Here is a 27,053-nt window from a genome sequence, read left to right as displayed (position 1 = left end):
TGCGTGTGTGAGTGCGTGTATGCGTGTGTGTGGAGTGTGTGGAGTGTGTGGAGTGTGTGGAGTGTGAGTGTGTGTGCGCGTGAGTGTGTGTGTGTGTGTGTGTGTGTGTGTGTGTGTGTGTGTGTGTGTGCGTGCGTGTGTGTGTGTGTATGTGTGTGTGTGTGTGTGTGTGTTTGTGAGTGTGTGTGTGTGTGCGCGTGAGTGTGTGTGTTTGTGTGTGTGTGTGTGTGGATTGTGTGGAGTGTGAGTGTGACTGTGTGCGCGCGCGAGTGAGTGAGTGAGTGCGAGTGCGAGTGTGTGTGAGTAATGGTGACTGTGTGGTGATTGTGTGTTTTCTAATTTATTGTGACATAAACTGGAGATGAGACCCAGGGTTAGATAAGGGTGCTGGGTAATGTCTTCAGTGCTGGGTAAAGATGCTGGGTAATGTCTTCAGTGCTGAGTAAAGATGCTGGGTAATGTCTTCAGTGCTGAGTAAAGATGCTGGGTAATGTCCTCAGTGCTGAGTGAAGATGCTGGGTAATCTCTTCAGTGCTGGGTAAAGATGCTGGGTAATGTCTTCAGTGCTGGGTAATGTCTTCAGTGCTAGGTAAAGATGCTGGGTAATGTCTTCAGTGCTGGGTAAAGATGCTGGGTAATGTCTTGAGTGCTGGGTACAGATGCTGGGTAATGTCCTCAGTGCTGGGTAAGGGTGCTGGGTAATGCCCTGAGTGTTGGGTAAGGGTGTCGGGTAATGCCCTGAGTGTTGAGTAATGTCCTCCGTGCTTGTTGCTGGGCAGTAATATTAAAGGAGTCAGGAGTTTGCCTTGGTGCTCTCAGTTCTCCATATTAAAGTCTGGGTGTAAAGTAGCAGTTTCATCTGCGCTGTGGGTAATCAGGACTCCCGCTGTGTTTGGGATTATCACACACCTCTTGCCCGTGTTCACCTTGTGCTTTCAGTAGAGCAGGGATCTCCTGCCTGTGTTCATTCTCCAGTGATACGCCTCATCTCCTGCCGTCTGAAGTGGTGCCCTGTGTGCTCACCCTCTCACCCTCTCACCCACCCTCACCCTCACGCCCACCCTCACCCTCTCACCATCCACACCCTCTCACCCTCTCACCCACCCTCACCCTCACGCCCACCCTCACCCTCTCACCATCCACACCCTCTCACCCTCACGCCCACCCTCACCCTCTCACCATCCACACCCTCTCACCCTCACGCCCACCCTCACCCTCTCACCATCCACACCCTCTCACCCTCACGCCCACCCTCACCCTCTCACCATCCACACCCTCTCACCCTCACGCCCACCCTCACCCTCTCACCATCCACACCCTCTCACCCTCACGCCCACCCTCACCCTCTCACCATCCACACCCTCTCACCATCCACACCCTCTCACCCTCACGCCCACCCTCACCCTCTCACCATCCACACCCTCTCACCCTCTCACCATCCACACCCTCTCACCCTCACGCCCACCCTCACCCTCTCACCATCCACACCCTCTCACCCTCACACCCTCACGCCCACCCTCACCCTCTCACCATCCACACCCTCTCACCCTCACGCCCACCCTCACCCTCTCACCATCCACACCCTCACACCCTCTCACCCTCACGCCCACCCTCACCCTCTCACCATCCACACCCTCTCACCTCTCACCATCCACACCCTCTCACCCTCTCACCATCCACACCCTCTCACCCTCTCACCCTCACACCCTCACCCTCACCCTCACCATCCACACCCTCACACTCTCACCCTCACACCCTCTCACCCTCACACCCTCACACCCTATCACCCTCACACCCTCTCACCCTCACACCCTCACACTCACCCTCACCATCCACACCCTCACACTCTCACCCTCACACCCTCTCACCCTCACACCCTCACACTCACCCTCACCCTCTCACCCTCTCACCCTCACACCCTCTCACACTCACACTCTCACCCTCTCACCCTCACACCCTCTCACCCTCTCACACTCACACTCACACTCTCACCCTCTGACCCTCACACTCTCACCCTCACACCCTCTCACACTCACACTCTCACCCTCTGACCCTCACACTCTCACCCTCACACCCTCTCACCCTCTCACCCTCTGTGCATGCACACACAAAACCCTCACACACAAAACCCTCACACCCTCACACCCTCTCACCCTCTCACCATCCACACCCTCTCACCCTCTCACCATCCACACCCTCACACACTCACACCCTCACACCCTCACACACTCTCACCCTCACCCTCACACACTCTCACCCTCTCACCATCCACACCCTCTCACCCTCTCACCATCCACACCCTCACACACTCTCACCCTCTCACACTCACACTCTCACCCTCTCACCCTCTCACCATCCACACCCTCTCACCCTCTCACACTCACACTCTCACCCTCTGACCCTCACACTCTCACCCTCTCACCCTCACACCCTCTCACCCTCTCACACTCACACTCTCACTCTCACCCTCTGACCCTCACACTCTCACCCTCACACCCTCTCACCCTCTCACCCTCTGTGCATGCACACACAAAACCCTCACACACAAAACCCTCACACCCTCACACCCTCTCACCCTCTCACCATCCACACCCTCTCACCCTCACACTCTCACCCTCACACCCTCACACACTCTCACCCTCACCCTCACACACTCTCACCCTCACACCCTCTCACCCTCTCACCCTCTCACCCTCACACCCTCTCACCCTATCACCATCCACACCCTCTCACCCTCTCACCATCCACACCCTCACACACTCTCACCCTCACACACTCTCACCCTCACACACTCACCCTCACCCTCACCATCCACACCCTCTCACCCTCTCACCCTCACACCCACCCTCACCATCCACACCCTCTCACACCCTCACCATCCACACCCTCTCACCCTCACACCCTCACACCCTCTCACCCTCTCACCCTCACCCTCACCCTCACCATCCACACCCTCACACTCTCACCCTCACACCCTCTCACCCTCTCACCATCCACACCCTCTCACCCTCACCATCCACACCCTCACACACTCTCACACTCACCCTCACCCTCTCACCCTCTGTGCATGCACACACAAAACCTTGACTTCAGTGTCCATATAGGGCCACGTGCAGTGTGTGGAACAGTCATTGTGTTGGGCAGCGGTGTGTGTGGAACAGTCATTGTGTTGGGCAGCGGTGTGTGTGGAACAGACATTGTGTTGGGCAGCAGTGTGTGTAGAACAGACATTGTGTTGGGCAGCGGTGTGTGTAGAAGAGACATTGTGTTGGGCAGCGGTGTGTGTGGAACAGACATTGTGTTGGGCAGCAGTGTGTGTAGAACAGACATTGTGTTGGGCAGCGGTGTGTGTAGAACAGACATTGTGTTGGGCAGCGGTGTGTGTAGAAGAGACATTGTGTTGGGCCTGTTTGATTAAAAAGCTTGGTGGTGTGAAACATTGCAGGGTTGTTTAGCCTCCTTTTTATTCCATCCTGTGGGGTCAACCTTCCCACATGAACAGATGGTTTTGGAGTGATTTACTGCGCAAAACGTGCTTTCAGATTCATAAAGGTGAGGACACGGGAGGATGTAGACTAAAAATAACTTACCAAAGGCTCAAGGACGCTCTTCCTTATATGTGTGTGTGCTTGTGTGTGTGTGTCTGTGTGTGTGTGTGTGTGTGTGTGTCTGTGTGTGTGTGTGTGTGTGTTTGTGTGTGTGCGTGTGTGTGTGTTTGTGTGTTTGTGTGTGTGTATTTGTGTGTGTGCGTGTGTTTTTGTGTTTGTGTGCGTGCGTGTGTGTGCGTGCATGTGTGTGCGTGTGTGTTTCCATGCGTGTGTGTTTATGTGTGCTTATTAAAGTAATATTAAAGTTAAGACTTTGTGCTGTCACTCTTTGGAACAGTGGATGGAGATTCAGCGGGATATTCTCACTGTGTACGTGTTAATTTTAGAAACAAGGATGATTTTTCACTTTCACATTTGAGGAGGCATTCGCCCACTAGGTTTTCCATGGGAAGGCCGTGCTGAGGAGGCCCACAGGGCCAGCACTACACAGCTAACTTCACACTTGGTGTCTGAAGCTGTAATTTAATTGGACCCAGCGCTTTGTTATCGAGAAAGGGAGCCCCAAACGTATCCCAGTTCTCCCGGTGTTACCCACTAAGAGGGAAGGAGAATGCGCCATTTTGCCCCCTCCGTCAAATTAGAGGGCTGCTGTAATGTGATGATTAATCGCAGGCCGGGCGGCGGTGGAGTCGCCCGGGCCAGGAACCTTCCGGAAAGGTCTGCGGGTAAAATCCTGTGCGGCTCACGAGCTCCACTCTGATTATGTGGACATGGTCCCGGGGCCTTAGCGCTCTGTGTGTTAGAGCTGGCTGTGTTCTGATGGTGTTAATGCTCTGTGTGTGTTAGAGCTGGCTGTGTTCTGATGGTGTTAATGCTCTGTGTGTGTTAGAGCTGGCTGTGTTCTGATGGTGTTAATGCTCTGTGTGTGTTAGAGCTGGCTGTGTTCTGATGGTGTTAATGCTCTGTGTGTGTTAGAGCTGGCTGTGTTCTGATGGTGTTAATGCTCTGTGTGTGTTAGAGCTGGCTGTGTTCTGATGGTGTTAATGCTCTGTGTGTGTTAGAGCTGGCTGTGTTCTGATGGTGTTAATGCTCTGGGTGTTAGAGCTGGCTGTGTGAGCTGGTGTTAATGCTCTGTGTGTGTTAGAGCTGGCTGTGTTCTGATGGTGTTAATGCTCTGTGTGTGTTAGAGCTGGCTGTGTTCTGATGGTGTTAATGCTCTGTGTGTGTTAGAGCTGGCGGTGTTCTGATGGTGTTAATGCCCTGTGTGTGTTAGACCTGGCTGTGTTCTGATGGTGTTAATGCTCTGTGTGTGTTAGAGCTGGCTGTGTTCTGATGGTGTTAACGCTCTGTGTGTTAGAGCTGGCTGTGTGAGATGGTGTTAATGCTCTGCGTGTGTTAGAGCTGGCTGTGTTCTGATGGTGTTAATGCTCTGTGAGTGTTAGAGCTGGCTGTGTACTGATGGTGTTAATGCTCTGTGTGTGTTAGAGCTGGCTGTGTTCTGATGGTGTTAAGGCTCTGTGTGTGTTAGAGCTGGCTGTGTTCTGATGGTGTTAATGCTCTGTGTGTGTTAGAGCTGGCTGTGTTCTGATGGTGTTAATGCCCTGTGTGTGTTAGACCTGGCTGTGTTCTGATGGTGTTAATGCTCTGTGTGTGTTAGAGCTGGCTGTGTTCTGATGGTGTTAATGCTCTATGTGTGTTAGAGCTGGCTGTGTGAGATGGTGTTAATGCTCTGTGTGTGTTAGAGCTGGCTGTGTTCTGATGGTGTTAATGCTCTGTGTGTGTTAGAGCTGGCTGTGTTCTGATGGTGTTAATGCTCTGTGTGTGTTAGAGCTGGCTGTGTTCTGATGGTGTTAACGCTCTGTGTGTGTTAGAGCTGGCTGTGTTCTGATGGTGTTAATGCTCGGTGTGTGTTACAGCTGGCTGTGTTCTGATGGTGTTAATGCTCTGTGTGTGTTAGAGCTGGCTGTGTTCTGATGGTGTTAATGCCCTGTGTGTGTTAGAGCTGGCTGTGTTCTGATGGTGTTAATGCTCTGTGTGTGTTAGAGCTGGCTGTGTGAGATGGTGTTAATGCTCTGTGTGTTAGAGCTGGCTGTGTTCTGATGGTGTTAGCGCTCTGTGTGTGTTAGAGCTGGCTGTGTTCTGATGGTGTTAATGCTCTGTGTGTGTTAGAGCTGGCTGTGTTCTGATGGTGTTAATGCTCTGTGTGTGTTAGAGCTGGCTGTGTTCTGATGGTGTTAATGCTCTGTGTGTGTTAGAGCTGGCGGTGTTCTGATGGTGTTAATGCTCTGTGTGTGTTAGAGCTGGCTGTGTTCTGATGGTGTTAATGCTCTGGGTGTTAGAGCTGGCTGTGTGAGCTGGTGTTAATGCTCTGTGTGTGTTAGAGCTGGCTGTGTTCTGATGGTGTTAATGCTCTGTGTGTGTTAGAGCTGGCTGTGTTCTGATGGTGTTAATGCTCTGTGTGTGTTAGAGCTGGCGGTGTTCTGATGGTGTTAATGCTCTGTGTGTGTTAGAGCTGGCTGTGTTCTGATGGTGTTAATGCTCTGTGTGTGTGTTAGAGCTGGCTGTGTTCTGATGGTGTTAATGCTCTGTGTGTGTTAGAGCTGGCTGTGTTCTGATGGTGTTAATGCTCTGTGTGTGTTAGAGCTGGCTGTGTTCTGATGGTGTTAATGCTCTGTGTGTGTGTGTTAGAGCTGGCTGTGTTCTGATGGTGTTAATGCTCTGTGTGTGTTAGAGCTGGCTGTGTTCTGATGGTGTTAACGCTCTGTGTGTGTTAGAGCTGGCTGTGTTCTGATGGTGTTAATGCTCTGTGTGTGTTAGAGCTGGCTGTGTACTGATGGTGTTAATGCTCTGTGTGTGTTAGAGCTGGCTGTGTTCTGATGGTGTTAATGCTCTGTGTGTGTTAGAGCTGGCTGTGTTCTGATGGTGTTAATGCTCTGTGTGTGTTAGAGCTGGCGGTGTTCTGATGGTGTTAATGCTCTGTGTGTGTTAGAGCTGGCTGTGTTCTGATGGTGTTAATGCTCTGTGTGTGTTAGAGCTGGCTGTGTGAGATGGTGTTAATGCTCTGTGTGTTAGAGCTGGCTGTGTTCTGATGGTGTTAGCGCTCTGTGTGTGTTAGAGCTGGCTGTGTTCTGATGGTGTTAATGCTCTGTGTGTGTTAGAGCTGGCTGTGTTCTGATGGTGTTAATGCTCTGTGTGTGTTAGAGCTGGCTGTGTTCTGATGGTGTTAATGCTCTGTGTGTGTTAGAGCTGGCGGTGTTCTGATGGTGTTAATGCTCTGTGTGTGTTAGAGCTGGCTGTGTTCTGATGGTGTTAATGCTCTGGGTGTTAGAGCTGGCTGTGTGAGCTGGTGTTAATGCTCTGTGTGTGTTAGAGCTGGCTGTGTTCTGATGGTGTTAATGCTCTGTGTGTGTTAGAGCTGGCTGTGTTCTGATGGTGTTAATGCTCTGTGTGTGTTAGAGCTGGCGGTGTTCTGATGGTGTTAATGCTCTGTGTGTGTTAGAGCTGGCTGTGTTCTGATGGTGTTAATGCTCTGTGTGTGTGTTAGAGCTGGCTGTGTTCTGATGGTGTTAATGCTCTGTGTGTGTTAGAGCTGGCTGTGTTCTGATGGTGTTAATGCTCTGTGTGTGTTAGAGCTGGCTGTGTTCTGATGGTGTTAATGCTCTGTGTGTGTGTGTTAGAGCTGGCTGTGTTCTGATGGTGTTAATGCTCTGTGTGTGTTAGAGCTGGCGGTGTTCTGATGGTGTTAACGCTCTGTGTGTGTTAGAGCTGGCTGTGTTCTGATGGTGTTAATGCTCTGTGTGTGTTAGAGCTGGCTGTGTACTGATGGTGTTAATGCTCTGTGTGTGTTAGAGCTGGCTGTGTTCTGATGGTGTTAATGCTCTGTGTGTGTTAGAGCTGGCTGTGTTCTGATGGTGTTAATGCTCTGTGTGTGTTAGAGCTGGCGGTGTTCTGATGGTGTTAATGCTCTGTGTGTGTTAGAGCTGGCTGTGTTCTGATGGTGTTAATGCTCTGTGTGTGTTAGAGCTGGCTGTGTGAGATGGTGTTAATGCTCTGTGTGTGTTAGAGCTGGCTGTGTTCTGATGGTGTTAATGCCCTGTGTGTGTTAGAGCTGGCTGTGTTCTGATGGTGTTAATGCTCTGTGTGTGTTAGAGCTGGCTGTGTTCTGATGGTGTTAATGCTCTGTGTGTGTTAGAGCTGGCTGTGTTCTGATGGTGTTAATGCTCTGTGTGTGTTAGAGCTGGCTGTGTTCTGATGGTGTTAATGCTCTGTGTGTGTTAGAGCTGGCTGTGTGAGATGGTGTTAACGCTCTGGGTAGAATACCACACGTGGGGCCATTCTTGGGGTCTCTTAGCTGGTTTTCGGGGTGGCTTGGCTCCTGTTGGCTCCAGTGCTGCCGTTGTTTCCCTGCGTAAGCCCTGTGTGATGTGCGCTCCCCAGCCTGTGTTCATGTTGTGGGTGTGAGTGAGCTCTCTCCCTCTCTCCCTCTCCCCCGGCGCTGACTGGGCTCTGCCGGTTGTGTGGCAGTACCTGCCGGGTGTGTTATGGTGCACGTGATGTGCGCGCTCATGGTGCAGTCAGGGCTCTCCGTGCACGCCCACCGGGCACGCCCACCGTGCACGCCCACTGTGCACGCCCACTGCACCAGGAGACCAGCCAGGAGCAATTACTTAGGGCACACTTTTCACAGACGCACACAGGGTTTTTTTCCCCTCTTAAGTATGCCTGCTATCATTCGCTCGTTACTCATTTCATGGTGTTTTGAGGAGTTAGTGCTCTGCTGTTTTGCTGGCGAAATTGTCGTCTCTGATTCCCCTGTGCTTTCCTGAACCCTATATTTGGTGTGTTTATCCACAGGACCCTCTGGGACACCCTTCAGAAAGGAGGCTGAACGTTCCCCTGCACCCCCCTCCCCCGCCAGACTGCGGCCCAGACACGGTGAGCGCTACGCTAATACGCTAATGCGGCGACACAGTGTGTGTGTGTGTGTGTGTATGTGTGTGTGTGTGTGTGTGTGTGTGTGTGGCAGGGTCCCTCAGGAACGGGGAGGTGCCAGCAAACAGGCCGACTGGTATCTGTGAATGGCTCACACACACACGCACGCACGCACACACTCACTCACACACTCACACTCACACACACTCTCTCACACACACACACACACACACACACTCTCACACTCACACACACACACACTCACACACACTCTCACACACACACTCACACACACACTCACACACACTCTCTCACACACACACACACACACACACACACTCTCACACTCACTCACTCACACACACACACACACACACTCTGCTGGGAGGTGTTGAGGGGAGCTGTCCATGGGGGAAGGTTCACAGTCTGGTGATGGACATTATTTCCCATGAATTTCTGTGAGTAAACAGACACTGTCCCAGGCGCATTAAAGATGTAAAAGGTGTTAATGTTTTACGGCGGTGTTATGAGTGTCTGAGCGCTGGGTTTCTGAGCACAGCTGTTGTAATGGGAGACTCGGGTCAGCGAGGACAGCCCGGAGTCTGCAGTCAATTTAATAAAGACCTCACTTTCCGTCTCTGCGGGCCGCCAGCTGGGTATGAACGCACCTGGAGATTCACTCATACGTTTCAGAGCTTTGGTGCTGAGCAGGTAGCAGGGTGAGTACTGATGCCGTTCACCTTAAGGGCCTTTGCTGGAGGACGGTGGCCGAGCTGGGCTAATCAAACCCGCCCCAGTACCCTAACCCACACCACACTGCTCCCTCACCCGGATGCCCGGTCGCTCAGCTCTCCTGGCTGCAGTTTCAGGATAAGCTCACCCAGCAGGAGGGTTTAGATCTTCACTGATAGATCCGGGCACGCTGCCTCTTCCTGACCCTCCTATTCATATCTGAGAATCTGTGTTGTTTCTCTGCTTGTAGAGCTCCCAGTAAAGGTTTGCTATCGCTATGGTGACGCTCGGCTGTGGTAGAGGTGTGCTTTTTAGGACAGCCTGATTACCACAAAATGGAGACGGGTGGAGGAGGATGAGGAGGAGGAAGAAGAGTAGGAGGAGGAGGTGATCTGTCAGTTTGATAGCTGAGGAGGCGAGGTGCGCTGAATCCTTGCAGCGGTTTCGAGTTCTGTCTGGAAAGTTTTGCGTCCCAACGGGACCAGTCCACCTGAAACTGCCCCATCTAAAGCACGTCGAGCAGGTTCTGTAGTGTCTGTAGCATCTCCCGCTTGGGAAAGGGCTGTGTCTCTGCGAGAGTGGATAACGGGAACCTGAAGGTGGACGTGTGTGCCATAAGACCCCCAGACCCCACAGCATGTTAACCACCCAGGGATCTCATGCAGAGCCTGTCCCTGCCACAGCGTCACCTCCAGAGCAACGCGCCTGTACCAGCCATTCAGCTGTGACTTAAGGGCCCCCAGCCACAAGCCAAGCCTACTTTTAATTACCTGTTAATGTTATTTATCTAATTTTGGCATTTTTTAGTAAAAAAAAAAACCTTAATTTGGTCATTATGATTTATATTTAGTTATCAGCGGAAGCTCCTAATTGTACTTATTCTCTTGCTGTTAAATTGGCATTTGTAGATGTTTTCCTGCATTAGCGCTTTACCCCAAGCCTAATGACAGTCTCTGTGGCTGCCCTGTTTCTGAGCACAACTGCGCTTTTGCCCCAGTGTCGACATTAAACTAGAAGGGATATGAATTGAGTGGTTTTCTTTCGCTAATTGCTTGCTTGCGAGAATCGCTTAAGTCAGTCTTGTGCACGTGGCTCATTGCGTGTTTACACAGTTGGGATAATTATGTGTGCTGCGCTGTTTAATGTCAACACGGAGGGCTATGGTTAGGCTGCAGCATCATGTAGGTGTGATGTATTTTCATATGCTTACATAAGCCTGTGGAACCACGTCTTCTGCCATGATATTAAAACATGGGTTAATGGCTCAACTGCCCCCTTTTAAATATATACCCTTTTATTTTTCATTTCCAGTATTTTATGTTAATGTTTCCAATGTTTTTGACGATGCATTTATTTTAAAACAGTTGAGTCATGCTTCATGTTCAGTGCATCTTGACTTCATCAGGTCTGCAGAAAGCGTACATTACCTGAAGCTGCACATTTAAAGGGCAGATTGACTGCTTCATGGTAAAGTGCCTGCAGTAGCCTGTTCTGAGGAGCTGACATCACTCCAGTGAACGTGCTATGCAGGGCTTCATGGTAAAGTGCCTGCAGTAGCCTGTTCTGAGGAGCTGACACCACTCCAGTGAACGTGCTATGCAGGGCTTCATGGTAAAGTGCCCGCAGTAGCCTGTTCTGAGGAGCTGACACCACTCCAGTGAACGTGCTATGCAGGGCTTCATGGTAAAGTGCCCGCAGTAGCCTGTTCTGAGGAGCTGACACCACTCCAGTGAACGTGCTATGCAGGGCTTCATGGTAAAGTGCCCGCAGTAGCCTGTTCTGAGGAGCTGACACCACTCCAGTGAACGTGCTATGCAGGGCTTCATGGCGGGACTTATGAGGCATCATTTAAAGTTGGACAGTAATTATTTTATAGAAAATAAATCTTCCTCTCTGTGGAATTGTACTGGTCAGTAGATCCATCCTGGTTTTATTATAGAGGGTACGTATATATCGTGCAAGATGACATCGTAATATAAAAAAGTAAAATAATGCAGCAATATTTAATTTTTAATGATATCTGGACGATGTCTGAGCTGAGAGACCTGTCACTGTGCCCTAGAGGAGCAGTTATGGGCGAGTTCACTCTCCTGATCTTTTCTTTACACGGACAACAGCCAAAACGCAGGAAAACCATGCACCGTTATCTATTAACCCAGATATTCTGACGTATTTTTTAAGATCGCCGGTCAACAACGCAGACTTGATAAACAAAAAAAGAATAATAAAAAAAATGATGTTTCTTTCAGTGTCTTAACATTTGTGTTTATTGATCATAATATTTACACATTGCATTGGGGAGCTCAGAGAGAGAGTGTTTAATTTGTGAAAAATTAAACACCCTGCACTCTGTATACAGTCTCTGGCTGTCCATCAGACCCTGCACTCTGTATACAGACTCTGTCCATCAGACCCTGCACTCTGTATACAGACTCTGTCCATCAGACCCTGCACTCTGTATACAGTCTCTGTGGCTGTCCATCAGACCCTGCACTCTGTATACAGTCTCTGTGGCTGTCCATCAGACCCTGCACTCTGTATACAGACTCTGTGGCTGTCCATCAGACCCTGCACTCTGTATACAGACTCTGTCCATCAGACCCTGCACTCTGTATACAGTCTCTGTGGCTGTCCATCAGACCCTGCACTCTGTATACAGTCTCTGTGGCTGTCCATCAGACCCTGCACTCTGTATACAGACTCTGTGGCTGTCCATCAGACCCTGCACTCTGTATACAGACTCTGTCCATCAGACCCTGCACTCTGTATACAGACTCTGTCCATCAGACCCTGCACTCTGTATACAGACTCTGTCCATCAGACCCTGCACTCTGTATACAGTCTCTCTCTGTGGCTGTCCATCAGACCCTGCACTCTGTATACAGACTCTGTGGCTGTCCATCAGACCCTGCACTCTGTATACAGACTCTGTGGCTGTCCATCAGACCCTGCACTCTGTATACAGTCTCTGTGGCTGTCCATCAGACCCTGCACTCTGTATACAGACTCTGTCCATCAGACCCTGCACTCTGTATACAGACTCTGTGGCTGTCCATCAGACCCTGCACTCTGTATACAGTCTCTGTCCATCAGACCCTGCACTCTGTATACAGACTCTGTGGCTGTCCATCAGACCCTGCACTCTGTATACAGACTCTGTGGCTGTCCATCAGACCCTGCACTCTGTATACAGACTCTGTGGCTGTCCATCAGACCCTGCACTCTGTATACAGACTCTGTGGCTGTCCATCAGACCATGCACTCTGTATACAGAGTGTATATATTTAGGAATCACATTTTTATAAGAGTCATTTTCCGAGGGTGGGTGTTTTGTGGAGGCTGTGCAGAGTCCCCTCTGTGCCTCGGGTAGACCCCACTCCCCGTGTGCAGGGCTAATGACTGTAACCGGACAGTGGGGAAATGAAGGTGCGACACCCTGACGGTGTTGTTCTGACTCCCACAGTCCCCCGAGCGGGCCTGCGCTTCCCCTGCCAGCGGTGACGATGAGCTCACCCAGACCCCCCGCTCTTTTCACTAGCCTGCTGTTACTGCATCGCTGCCAGCAGGCCCATATTCACCGCCGGCTGACTTCTGCCAGAACCAGGACCCTGAAGTCCAACTTACACACTGACCTTCCTCAAGTCCAAATCCCAGAATGCCATGCTTCCACGTGGATATCAGCAGCCGGACCTGACTGGTCTGTGTATCTGCATTGCTGGTGGTGCTCAGATACCCCAGCTTTGTGTAACTCTACCTTTTAACTCTGGAGGCATTAAAAGGAGTACTGTGGTTGCTATTTAAGACTCTATGAAATAGCGATTACCAGTTGCGCTCATTATGGTGTTTAATTCTGAAATTTCCACACCTTCTCAGAGAAAATTGCTGTTCTCACACTTGTGTCTGACTGGCAGGCAGAACTGTGACCTGTAAAACTGAAATCCCCATTAATATAGTGTAAAACTGAAAACGGCTTTGCTGCAACTGCTTGTGTGTTGTCTTGAAGGAAGTGTGGCTGTTGTTAAAGATGGCGCTTTAAGCATGACTCCTGCTTATGTGTCATTCTATAATTTGGGGTACATTTCACATCAACAAAAAAGTACAAGAATAATGTGCGGTCTCATTAATACAATCAGTGGCTTAAATTAATATATTCTTCAGTATAATATATCCGCTAGTTGCAAAGCTTAAGCATGAACTTTTTTGATATTTTAAAGGGGGGGAATGGGCTGGGTGTTGGGTGGGGGATTGGGGGGGGAATGGGCTGGGTGTTGGGTGTTGGGTGTGGGATTGGGGGGGAATGGGCTGGGTGTTGGGTGTTGGGTGTGGGATTGGGGGGAATGGGCTGGGTGTTGGGTGGGGGATTGGGGGGGAATGGGCTGGGTGTTGGGTGTTGGGTGTGGGATTGGGGGGAATGGGCTGGGTGTTGGGTGTGGGATTGGGGGGAATGGGCTGGGTGTTGGGTGTTGGGTGTGGGATTGGGGGGAATGGGCTGGGTGTTGGGTGTGGGATTGGGGGGAATGGGCTGGGTGTTGGGTGTTGGGTGTGGGATTGGGGGGAATGGGCTGGGTGTTGGGTGTGGGATTGGGGGGAATGGGCTGGGTGTTGGGTGTTGGGTGTGGGATTGGGGGGAATGGGCTGGGTGTTGGGTGTGGGATTGGGGGGAATGGGCTGGGTGTTGGGTGTTGGGTGTGGGATTGGGGGGGAATGGGCTGGGTGTTGGGTGTTGGGTGTGGGATTGGGGGGGAATGGGCTGGGTGTTGGGTGTGGGATTGGGGGGGAATGGGCTGGGTGTTGGGTGTTGGGTGTGGGATTGGGGGGAATGGGCTGGGTGTTGGGTGTGGGATTGGGGGGGAATGGGCTGGGTGTTGGGTGTGGGATTGGGGGGGAATGGGCTGGGTGTTGGGTGTTGGGTGTGGGATTGGGGGGGAATGGGCTGGGTGTTGGGTGTAGGGTGTGGGATTGGGGGGAATGGGCTGGGTGTTGGGTGTGGGATTGGGGGGAATGGGCTGGGTGTTGGGTGTTGGGTGTGGGATTGGGGGGAATGGGCTGGGTGTTGGGTGTGGGATAGGGGGGAATGGGCTGGGTGTTGGGTGTGGGATTGGGGGGAATGGGCTGGGTGTTGGGTGTGGGATTGGGGGGGAATGGGCTGGGTGTTGGGTGTGGGATTGGGGGGGGGGAACGGCCCAGGGATAGAGTCCAACTCTCGATAGCAGCCCATGCAACAGCAAGTATACTACAAATACCTCTTTAATGGTCATCCTGCTCACTCCGTTTGCCAGTGCTTGTCTCTGCAGATGGGACATCCTTTCTGTCTGTGTCTCTGTGGGTGGGGAGTTCTTGCTGTCTCTGTCGCAGATGGGGGAAAGGACCCGTTTGTCACCCTTTACTTCCTGTGTCTGTTCCAGGACGGGGCTATTAATGGGGATGGCAGGAGGCTGGACGGGGGTGGATGAGATTAACTGCCCCCCTCCCTTCTCGAGCTGGCTGGTCATGTCAAACCGACGCTCTCACTTCACTTACAAATAAGGATTACAAATCACTTTGAGAAGTTCCTGAGAACCAAGTGCTTCTTAACAGTACAAAATTTGTTCCATAATCATTTAAAAGAGTACATTACTGACACAAAATGTAATTACCTCGGGAGAGGGATAGAGGAGCAAAATAACCGCTAAATAACAAACTAAAACAAACTCATTTAGAACATTAACAGGGTTCTCAAACTTGAATCCGTACGGAGCGCAAACCGAGAGCTTGAGGAGGGTAAGAAAAGCTCTAAAACAGGAAAAATATGCGTGTGGGCCTTTAAAATACGATCAAAAGTTGACACAGCCAGCCAGCGGATCGGGCGCGGGCACCTGGCCCAGGCAGCAGATGCGGCCCTCGTCAGCGGCTGCAGGCTGCTGTTTAAGAGGCAGGTTGTTGTGTTTTACGCTCCTTAATCGCACCCTGATTTACACCACATGCCTGTTATTCCTTCCACGCAAGTGTGTGTGAGCCCCTCGTGTGGGGCTTTTGGACAGCTGTGGCCATGGTGCGTACGTGCGTGCCTGTGTGCCTGTGTGTCTGTGTGCCTGTGTGCGTGCCCGTGTGTGTGTCTGTGTGCCTGTCTGTGTGTCTGTGTGTCTGTGTGCCTGTCTGTGTGTCTGTGTGCCTGTGTGTGTGTCTGTGTGCCTGTGTGTCTGTGTGTGTGTGTGTGTGTCTGTGTGTCTGTGTGCCTGTGTGGCTGTGTGCCTGTGTGCCTGTGTGCCTGTGTGTGCCTGTGTGTCTGTGTGCCTGTCTGTGTGTCTGTGTGCCTGTGTGTGTGTCTGTATGCCTGTGTGTCTGTGTCTGTATGCCTGTGTGTCTGTGTGTGTGTCTGTGTGCCTGTGTGTGTGCCTGTGTGCCTGTGTCCCTGTGTGCCTGTGTGCCTGTGTGCCTGTCTGTGTGTCTGTGTGCCTGTCTGTGTGCCTGTGTGTGTGTCTGTATGCCTGTGTGTCTGTGTGTGTGTCTGTGTGCCTGTGTGCCTGTGTGTCTGTGTGCCTGTGTGCCTGTGTGTCTGTGTGTCTGTGTGTGTGCCCGTGTGTGTGTCTGTGTGCCTGTCTGTGTGCCTGTGTGTCTGTGTGTGTGTCTGTGTGTGTGTCTGTGTGTCTGTGTGCCTGTCTGTGTGTCTGTGTGCCTGTGTGTGTGTCTGTGTGCCTGTGTGTGTGTCTGTGTGCCTGTGTGTGTGTCTGTGTGCCTGCCTGTGTGCCTGTGTGTCTGTGTGCGTGCCTGTGTGTGCCTTTGTGCCTGTGTGTCTGTGTGTGCCTGTGTGTGTGTCTGTGTGCCTGTATGCGTGTGTGCCTGTGTGTCTGTGTGCGTGCCTGTCTGTGTGCGTGTCTGTGTGTGTCTGTGTGCCTGTGTGTCTGTGTGTGTGTCTGTGTGCCTGTGTGTGTGTCTGTGTGCCCGGCTGTGTACCTGTGTGCGTGTCTGTGTGCCTGTGTGTCTGTCTGTGTGTCTGTGTGCCTGTGTGCCTGTGTGCCTGTGTGTCTGCGTGTGTGCCTGCCTGTGTGCCTGTGTGTCTGTGTGCGTGCCTGTCCGTGTGCCTGTGTGCGTGTCTGTGTGTGTCTGTGTGTCTGTGTGTCTGTGTGCCTGTGTGTCTGTGTATGTGTCTGTGTGCCTGTGTGTGTGTGTCTGTGTGCCTGTGTGTGTCTGTGTGCCTGTGTGTGCCTGTGTGTGCGTTTGTGCCTGTGTGCCTGTGTGTCTGTGTGCGTGCCTGTGTGCGTGCCTGTGTTTGTGCCTCTGTGTGTGTGTGTGTCTGTGTGTGTGTGTGTGTGTGTGCCTGTGTGTGTGTCTGTGTCTGTGTGCCTGTGTGTGTCTGTCTGTCTGTCTCTGTGCTTGTGTGCCTGTGTGTGTCTGTCTGTGTTTCTGTGTTTCTGTGTGCCTGTGTGTCTGTGCCTCTGTGTGAGGGGATCTTTCGGGGCAGTGGGGGGGTCAGTCACTTCAGTCATCCTGCCCTGATGTGTGGAGAGGGTGGGGGACTGTCTCAGGGCTCTGTGCTGGGAGCTGCTGTTAGAGGTGTGAGGTGTGTGTTCAGGTGTGTGTTCAGGTGTGTGTTCCTGAGAGCCGCAGTGGGAGCGAGTGTCCTTGGGCTGTGGACGGTGTGTCGCTCTGTCCCCAGAGACGGCCACCTCAGGAGTGGCTTCCTTTCACACACACTCCTTTGCAGCGACAGTCACCGGTAACGCCGAAAACATTGTGTCTCGAGGGTGGGGGGGGTGGGCAGGCAGGGAGGGCCTGGGTGGGGTCTGAGTATATACAGGTGTGGTCATTTCATTGTGTCTTTGTGGTTGATTCATAATGCAGCCTATTAATTCTCATCCGCAATCATTTTGTGTGAAAGTAAATAACGTTCGACTCACCATGTTCCGTTTTGTAAAACCAGCCCGAGTATGTTTTATCCGTATACCACTCCGGATTCCACCCAGTCACTCAGTGTTCAGAGGTTTGCGTGATCATCTTACTAACTAGCGAAATATTAGACACGTCATGCTGGTATTTTATGGAGTTACGATTAATAATTCACTCTCACCTCGAAGTTGGTCCCATTTGACAACGATTGAATGATGAACTGCGTGCGTGCCAGAGAGAGAGGGAAAGAGAGAGGGATGGAGAGAAAGAGGGAGAGAGGGATGAGAGAGAGAGAGAGAGGGATGGAAAAAGGGATGGAGCGAGAGAACAGAGAGAGACTGCACTTGATGACTCATTGGAGTAATCATGTTCTTCACTGGACGTCTCAACCTGCAGGTTGTCCTGTGTCATGCGGCGCGGATATTACAGAGAGTCAGGATGTCTGTACAAGGGATTATTGGGTGAAGGAGGAGCTGCCATCTGGTCCTGTGAAGCCTGATTGGGCCTGTGCATTCCCGCTGCCTGGTGTAGGGCCAGTGGGTGTGGTGAGCTGGGCGTGTCAGGGGCTCTGTTGCTGCATGCACGGCTACCTTTCTTTACTTCCGCTTTTCTGTTTTGGGTTGGTCTATTTGAAAGGCCGGCCCTTGCATTGATCTCAGTAGACTAGCCTTTGTGTGTGACTCGTCCGTTTGATAACTTTGTCTTTGATTTTGTGTATGACTGTTTGGTATAACAGTGCTGAGGAACATGTGCTGTGGGCTGTGTGTGTGTGTGTGTGTGAGTGTGAGTGTGAGTGTGAGTGTGAGTGTGAGTGTGAGTGTGAGTGTGAGTGTGAGTGTGTGAGTGTGACTGTTTGGTATAACAGTGCTGAGGAACATGTGATGTGGGCTGTGTGTGTGTGAGTGTGTGTGTGTGTGTGTGTGAGAGTGTGTGTGAGTGTGTGTGTGTGTGAGTGTGAGTGTGAGTGTGAGTGTGAGTGAGAGTGAGTGTGAGTGTGAGTGTGAGTGTGAGTGTGAGTGTGTGTGTGAGTGTGAGTGTGAGTGTGAGTGTGAGTGTGAGTGTGAGTGTGAGTGTGAGTGTGAGTGTGAGTGTGAGTGTGTGTGTGACTGTTTGGTATAACAGTGCTGAGGAACATGTGCTGTGGGCTGTGTGTGTGTGTGTGTGTGTGTGTGTGAGTGTGTGTGAGTGTGTGTGAGTGTGTGTGAGTGTGTGTGAGTGTGTGTGTGTGTGAGTGTGTGTGTGTGTGAGTGTGTGTGTGTGTGTGTGTGTGAGTGTGTGAGTGTGTGAGTGTGAGTGTGAGTGTGTGAGTGTGAGTGTGAGTGTGTGAGTGTGAGTGTGAGTGTGTGAGTGTGAGTGTGAGTGTGAGTGTGAGTGTGAGAGTGTGTGAGTGTATGACTGTTTGGTATAACAGTGCTGAGGAACATGTGATGTGGGCTGTGTGTGTGTGTGAGTGTGAGTGTGAGTGTGAGTGTGAGTGTGAGTGTGTGTGTGTGTGTGTGTGTGTGTGTGTGTGTGTGTGTGTGTGTGTGTGAGTGTGTGGTATAACAGTGCTGAGGTTTATCTGCATCCATTTTGTGCACCTTGTCCACTGTAAGGCAGTGTAATGGAGTCCTTGTTTGACGGCAGAAATGAAATGACACATTCGTCCTGCTGCACACAAAGATCCTGAGCAGATGGTCAAACCGTAAATGATGTCACAGCGGGAACAACCTTGTGACTATCGCACATGGAGAGAGGGAGAGAGAGAGAGAGAGAGAGGGATGGGAGAGGGAGAGGGAAAGGGAGAGAGAGAGGGAGAGGGAGAGAGAGAGAGAGGGATGGGAGAGGGATGGAGAGGGGGCCAGGAAAAGAGAAGTGCCAGAGGGAGTCAGAAATGGGGAGAGATGGACTGTTTTTCCATTATTGCTCTTGCTCCCAGAGGAATGTGTACAACTATCTGTCTGTCTGTCTGTCTGTCTGTCTGTCCAGGCCCTGTGAGCACCACTCCCCCCCCCCCCCCCCCCCCCAAAAAAAAAGAAAAAAAAAAGATTGACTTAGCGATATTTCAAACAAACAAGTTCTGGACATTGTCAGCTGTGCCAGGAGAGCCTTTCTGTCTCTTTTTTCCTCTGACACACATTCTGTTTAGTTAGTCTTGAAATCTTTAAGATGGTTTTTAAGGCTGCATTTAGGGAATTGTGTCCCTTTGTTGTCTCCTAAATTAGTAGTCTGGAGTGTTGCTTCTTCTTTTTTAATGGGCTGTTTGCCCCTTAGCATGTGCCCCTTAGCATGTGCGACCAGCTACATAAACAATAGAATGCTCCAAAAACAAGAGCATAGTTCCAAAATACAGCCGTGTGGAAAAAACCCTAACCTGTGTCCTAAATTCCGTTCCGCCAACAACTCACAGCGCCGTTGTGTTTCCGGAGAGTGGGAATACCTTCCGGACAGTATTTATGGAAATACTTTCCTTTTTAGTGCGAGGCCTGCAGTCAAAACAGGAAGTGTTGTTGCCTGGTAACCTGCGGGGGGCAGGTGGAGAGGTTAGTCCGTTCACACCTTGTGGAGGCTGTGCTTCACCTGCACTGTCTGTGAGGGGCTGCCAGTGTCCCCCACTGTCTGTGAGGGGCTGCCAGTGTCCCCCACTGTCTGTGAGGGGCTGCCAGTGTCCCCCACTGTCTGTGAGGGGCTGCCAGTGTCCACCACTGTCTGTGAGGGGCTGCCAGTGTCCCCCTGCACTGTCTGTGAGGGGCTGCCAGTGTCCACCACTGTCTGTGAGGGGCTGCCAGTGTCCCCCACGGCTCACTGTCAAAGCCTGTTTTTTAAATGTTTTTGTAGACTGGTGGCAGGTTGTTCCTGGAAAACACGGCAGAGAGAGCTTTGCTTCCTCTGCTCGGGGCAGTGACCGTCTGCACCACGGACAGTGGTATTGAGCTGACATTAACCTCAAGGCCATGTGTGACACGCAGCTCTTTAAAAGGCCGGGACGGCAGCATCGAGCGCAACGTTGACGTGAAGCATCCATCTCGTCACGCCTGCGTTGCCCCAGGCACACAATGCACAGCTCTCCGTCCCAAACTGATACACTGCGTATCCGAGCTCTTATTTATAGCATCCGAATCCCTGTGACAAGGTGACTTTCACTGACAGTTAAAAGCAAGCAGTGGCTTCTCTTCACAAACTAAGTGATTCCTGAAAACAGACAGTTTGGCTAACAGTTAGCCCAATTCTTCTAAATGTGGGCTTGTTCTCCACCATCATTCATGTGTCTATATTTTTATTTAGTTATCGTAGATTGATGAACAGTCTTTTTGTTTATGTGAAGCGTTATTGGCACTTTGTCTGGGAAGCTTGAGGGTCTGGCCTTCCACCCTGACATCCGCTGGAGGATGGACCCTTTGGCCTGTCGAGATCAGGAGCTGAAGGATGGACCCTTTGGCCTGTCGAGATCAGGAGCTGGAGGATGGACCCTTTGGCCTGTCGAGATCAGGAGCTGGAAGATGGACCCTTTGGCCTGTCGAGATCAGGAGCTGGAGGATGGACCCTTTGGCCTGTCGAGATCAGGAGCTGTAGGATGGACCCTTTGGCCTGTCGAGATCAGGAGCTGGAAGATGGACCCTTTGGCCTGTCGAGATCAGGAGCCTTCGAGGATGTCCTCCCCCCCAATCATGGGAGCGATAACCATAATTTTATACTGCCGGATGCCTTGCACATTTTAAATTAAATCAGAACTCAGGGAATGGCCTGTTGTAAAATTAATTTGACATGCATTTCCCTGTAATAATATTGTGTAAATGCCGGCCTTCTGACCATTACTAAATGCCTCCAATTACTAGCCACCTTACATCTGAGTCCTGTTAGTGTCAGCTACCATTCTGCCATCCCATGTTAACATTCCGCAAGTTCAGGAGTAGGGCTCACACACATACACACACACACACACACACACACACACACACACACACACACATACACACACACACACTCACAAACACACACACACACAGACACACACACACTCACAAACACACACTTGCTTGCTTGCTTGCTGCTGTCCATCGTTGCCGAAGATGACGTCACTTCCTTGGGGTGAGTGGTGGAGTGTTGTGGCTACTGCTGCTGACGGCGGTGCCATTGAAGATGGCTATGAAGCCCAATCCTCGATCCACAAGCCCTGCCACAGCTGGGGCACGTGAGGGCTGAGTCTAGTGATGCTAGGGGTTGTTGCGCATGGTGATGCCTGCGCTGTCGTTGTGCTTCTCTCTGGAATGTGCGTTTTGATTCTAGTAGGGCGACGCCCTTCACAGAGGTAGTCCAGACATGGTGGTCCATAGCAGTTGCTTCAAGATCCCCTGGCTTTATTCCGCATTTCTTGAGCATGTCCTTGAGATGATCTTTGAACCTCCGTTTTTGTCCTCCAGGGTTCCTGCTGGCTCCCAGGAGCTGTCCATTCAGGGTTTGTCTTGGGAGGCGATGTTCAGGCATCCTAATTACATGCCCGACCCAGCGGAGTTGGCGCTGTACTAAGGCTGCTTCCACACTGATTGTCTGGGTGCGTTGAAGGATGGTTGTATGGGGTATTCGGTCCTGCCATGTGACTTTTAGGATGCGCTGGAGGCACTTTATATTGAATGCCTCCAGTTGGCGTATGTGACGTCGGTAGGGGGTCCATGCATCAGCACCGTACAGTAAGGTAGAAACACAGACTGCTTGGTAGACTGCTACCTTAGTTGGTAACTTTAGGTTGTTGTTCTCGAAGACCCCGAGAGCGCAGTCTGCCATAGGAAGATGAAGCATTTCTGTTATTGTGTCCAGTGCATGTTGCATTGCGGCAGGGGTGCGAGCGATGAGGGCACAGTCATCTGCATATTGTAGCTTGTGTATAGTGATGGTTGTAGTCTTGGTGAAGGCTTGTAGACGGCGGAGGTTGAAAAGGTTGCCCTCAAGGCGGAACTGAAGCTGGATCCCATCGCCATCGGCTTGGAGAGACTTATGCGCAAGGAGAGTTACTGCTGCCAGAAAGAGGTTGAAAATCACTGGAGCAAGTACACAACCTTGCTTTACCCCTACCTGAATGGGGAAGGGTGGGGATTTTTGTCCACCGATGAACACACAGGCTTGCATGCCAGAGTGTAGCTGTTGAAGGATACTCAGGAATTTGGGTGGAACCCCAAACTTTGTGAGGATGCTCCAGAGTGCCTGCCGGTCAACTGTGTCGAAGGCTTTGGCTAGGTCCAGGAAAGCAATGTACAGGTCTTGATTTTGCTCTCTAGCCTTCTCTTGGATCTGCCTAGCGACGAAGATCATGTCACTAGTGCTACGGCTTTTCCTGAATCCACATTGGGTTTCAGGAAGAATGTTTTCTGTGATGTGCTGGGTCAAGCGGAACAGCATGACCCGTGCTAGCACCTTCCCAGCCACAGACAGGAGCGAAATGCCACGGCTGTTCCCACAGATGGCTTTATCTCCTTTCTTTTTATGGATTGTGATTATGTTTGCGTCTTTCCAGGTTTGGGGGACAGTTTCTTGAGACCATATTGCTTGTATGAGTTTGTATAGGTTAGATGTGAGGAAGTAGCCACCTTTCTTTAGGAACTCGGCAGGGAGCTCATCGGGGCCAGCACTTTTATTGTTTTTGAGGCCTCTTACTGCTGCAAGGACCTCAGAGAAGGTGGGCGGATCATCCAGTTCTTGTACTGGTGGGAAATTTGGAAGTTTGGCTATGATAGAGTGGTCTGAGGGGTTTTGTTGGTTAAGGAGGCCATTGAAGTGTTCGGCCCAGCGTTCAATAATTAGTTTTTTGTCCTTATAAAGTGTTGAGCCATCAGTGGACCTTACTGGGGAGATGGCATGTCTTTGTGGTCCATAAAGTGACTTGACTGCTTGGTAGAAGGCGTGAGTGTTATTGGAGTCTGCAAAGGCTTGGATCTCATGAGCCTTTTTGAGCCACCATTCATTCTCCATGGTTCGGAGCTGCCTCTGGGTCTCCGCACGGATGGCTTTCCACCGTGAGAGGAGGGAGGAGGACTGTGGGTTTGAGATATAGGAAGTATAAGCCTTACGTTTTGCTTCCAAGAGATGTTGAATTTCAGCAGAGTTGCTGTCAAACCAGTCCTGATGGTGTTTTTTGGCGAGGCCTAGTGATTCAGATGCAGCTGTGTGTATGGCTGAGCTGAGGTTAGCCCAGGCACGCTCAATGTTGAGGGTGTTGCTGCAGGGGTTGCTAGCTTGGGGGGGTGGAGAGACCTTCATAGAGTTTCCAGCGGTAACTCGCCAGGGCATCAGGGGACTGGACTGGACTCACTCACACACATACACACACACTCTCACACACACTCACACACACTCACACTCACACACACACTCACATACACACACACGCTCACACACACTCACACACACGCTCACACACACTCACACACACTCACACTCACACACACACTCACACACACACACACACACAGACACACTCTCTCACACACACACACTCACACACACACTCACACACACTCACACACACTCACACACACTCACACACACACACACACACACACAGACACACTCTCTCACACACACACTCACACACACTCACTCTCACACACTCACACACACACACACACACACACACGCTCACACACACACACACACACACACTCACACACACACACTCTCACACACACACTCACACACACTCACTCTCACACACTCACACACACACACACACACACACGCTCACACACACACACACACACACACTCACACACACACACTCACACACACTCACACACACACACTCACACACACACACTCACACACACGCACACACGCACACACACACACACACACACACACACACACGCTCTCACTCACACACACACACACACACACGCTCTCACACACACACACACACACACACACACATACACACACACACACACACACACACACACACACACACACACTCACACTTGAATCCTCTTTACCCGGGGGGTTGAGGTAGGCGGGACCAGGACCTCAGGCTGCCCTGAAGCTGGTGAGCATTAGTGTAGGTTAGGGATAGAGTGGTTTAGGGCTGGATAAATGAGAGGACTTTCCTGCTCTGACCTCTGGGGTTTTGGACTCTTGTAGCCATGTACATTTTTAGATGCCCGATAAAAGTTTTTGAGTTTTTCTGGATTCGAATAGGATTGGATATCTGCCTAAATAAGCCCGACGTGCATTATTCGGGGTGGTCCTGTGTAGCCATGAAGTGTTTTTGCTGAAATTCTGCTTTCAGATGATTTCCCTATCTAATTTAGTCTTGCTCACTGAGCGGACCCCCCCCATGTCCGTATCGCGCAATTGCCTGGTAGACCCCTTCACATACTTTTGCCCAAATTTCCCAAAGAATCCTCCAGGGCCCAGTTCTGACAGTATTCCTCCAGCAGATCCGAGATGCTGCTATATCACTGCTGTGGACCCCAGCATCACCACACCCTCTGCATAGGGCAGAGGTGTGACCCGGTCAGGGGCTGGTCAGGGGCAGATTGAGGTCAGGTGCAGATTGCTCTATTTACCCCACAATCCCTCACCGCTGAGGAGGTACACTGTAGCCCTGCCTCACCCCATGCCCTTGAGTGAGGTATTCATTTGTAGTGAAAACTATTTTGCATTGGGGTAAGCAGAATTTTGGGGTAAGCAGAATTTAGAAGATCAATACTTCTGCCAAATCCAACCAAAGTGCTTTCTTGACGTTTTTAAAGCAAGTAAAGCTTTATTTCACTTCTTCTCCCACTGACTCTCTCTTTCCCTCTTTCCCTCTCTGTCCCCCTCTTCCTCTCTCCCTCATTCTCTCATGGTTCCTTTCTTTCCCTCTCTGTCCCCCCTTCTTTTCTCCCTCTCTATCTTGGCCTTCCCCCCTCTCTCCATTTTCCTGCATGTACACTCACTGAGCACTTTATTAGGTATTTATTAGACTCATTTTTTTACATATTGGTCTTCTGCTGCTGTAGCCTATCCACTTAGAGGTTTGACGCGTTGTGTGTTTAGAGATGCTCTTCTGCATACCACTGTTGTAATGTGTTACTGTCACCTTCCTGTCAGCTTTAACCAATCTGGCCCTTCTCCTCTGATGTCTCTCATTAACAACATGTTTTGACCCGCAGAACTGTTGCTCACTGGATGTTTGTTTTCTGCACCGTTCTCTGCAAACTCTAGAGACTGCTGTGCGTGAAAATCCCAGGAGATCAGCAGTTTCTGAGATCCTCAAAGCCATCCGCCAACATGATCACACGGTCAAAGTCACTTAGATCACATTTCTTCCCCATTCTGACATTTGGTCTGAAAAGCAGCTGAACCTCTTGACCATGTCTGCATGCTTTTATGCATTTAGTTGCTGCCACATGATTGGTTAATGAAGTAATGGCATTAACAAGCTGGTGCACAGGTTTACCTAATAAAGTGCTCAGTGAGTGTATGTTTGCCTCCTCACCCCTCTGGCTATGAGCCGGCCTGGTCCTGTGCGGCAGTAAGGCCCGGTGAAGCTGGGTCAGCCAGCCTGGTCCTGTGTGGCAGTAAGGCCCGGTGAAGCTGGGTCAGCCAGCCTGGTCCTGTGTGGCAGTAAGGCCCGGTGAAGCTGGGTCAGCCAGCCTGGTCCTGTGCGGCAGTAAGGCCCGGTGAAGCTGGGTCAGCCAGCCTGGTCCTGTGTGGCAGTAAGGCCCGGTGAAGCTGGGTCAGCCAGCCTGGTCCTGTGTGGCAGTAAGGCCCGGTGAAGCTGGGTCAGCCAGCCTGGTCCTGTGTGGCAGTAAGGCCCGGTGAAGCTGGGTCAGCCAGCCTGGTCCTGTGTGGCAGTAAGGCCCGGTGAAGCTGGGTCAGCCAGCCTGGTCCTGTGTGGCAGTAAGGCCCGGTGAAGCTGGGTCAGCCGGCCTGGTCCTGTGCGGCAGTAAGGCCCGGTGAAGCTGGGTCAGCCAGCCTGGTCCTGTGTGGCAGTAAGGCCCGGTGAAGCTGGGTCAGCCAGCCTGGTCCTGTGTGGCAGTAAGGCCCGGTGAAGCTGGGTCAGCCAGCCTGGTCCTGTGTGGCAGTAAGGCCCGGTGAAGCTGGGTCAGCCAGCCTGGTCCTGTGTGGCAGTAAGGCCCGGTGAAGCTGGGTCAGCCGGCCTGGTCCTGTGCGGCAGTAAGGCCCGGTGAAGCTGGGTCAGCCGGCCTGGTCCTGTGCGGCAGTAAGGCCCGGTGAAGCTGGGTCAGCCGGCCTGGTCCTGTGTGGCAGTAAGGCCCGGTGAAGCTGGGTCAGCTCGCCACTATCGCCCATGCCCATGGCCAGGCCGGACTGCCCGGGATCACCTGTTCTGGAGCAGCTCTACCTCATTGTGTCTGGAGCTCAGCCCAACTGCCTATGTAAAGCCCCCGGTGACTAAACTACATGGACATGACCTCATTGTCTATTAATGTCAGATTTTGGCTTGTTTTCCTTTAGTAATTTCTCTTTCTCAAGTGTTTTCCTCAGTTCTCTGGAGGCTCTGCTGTGGCTTTCCTGTGCCTCCATATCGTATTCAGGAGAATTCAGGCATTAGTGCTGTGGTAAGGAGAATTCAGGCATTAGCGCTGTGTTAAGGAGAATTCAGGCATTAGCGCTGTGTTAAGGAGAATTCAGGCATTAGCGCTGCGTTAAGGAGAATTCAGGCATTAGCGCTGTGTTAAGGAGAATTCAGCATTAGCCCTGTGTTAAGGATAATTCAGACATTAGCGCTGTGTTAAGGAGAATTCAGGCATTAGCGCTGTGTTAAGGAGAATTCAAGCATTAGCGCTGTGTTAAGGTGAATTGAGGAACGCTGCATTAAGGAGAATTGAGCAGCACTGTGTTAAGGAGAATTGAGGAGCGCTGTGTTAAGGAGAATTGAGGAGGGCTGTGTTAAGGAGAATTGAGGAGGGCTGTGTTAAGGAGAATTGAGGAGGGCTGTGTTAAGGAGAATTGAGGAGGGCTGTGTTAATCATGTTTACAGGTGGGTGGTGAAGGCCATGT

General features: G+C 51.3%; 1 protein-coding gene across 2 annotated transcripts in view; it reads left to right on the top strand.

The window, feature by feature from the left end:
* adarb1b (adenosine deaminase RNA specific B1b) overlaps positions 1–27,053 on the top strand; it is a 152,316-nt gene that overhangs the window by 37,320 nt on the left and 87,943 nt on the right. For both annotated transcript variants that reach the window (XM_061226924.1, XM_061226925.1), the window contains one exon: positions 8,403–8,483. The gene's annotated coding sequence lies outside the window, so the exon portion shown is untranslated. The remainder of the gene's footprint in view (positions 1–8,402; positions 8,484–27,053) is intronic.

The sequence above is a fragment of the Conger conger genome, chromosome 17 (assembly GCF_963514075.1).
Source record: "Conger conger chromosome 17, fConCon1.1, whole genome shotgun sequence".
NCBI lineage: Eukaryota > Metazoa > Chordata > Actinopteri > Anguilliformes > Congridae > Conger > Conger conger.
The sequence above is the reverse complement of the archived record's forward strand: the minus strand, read 5'-3'. Positions and strand labels throughout refer to the sequence as shown.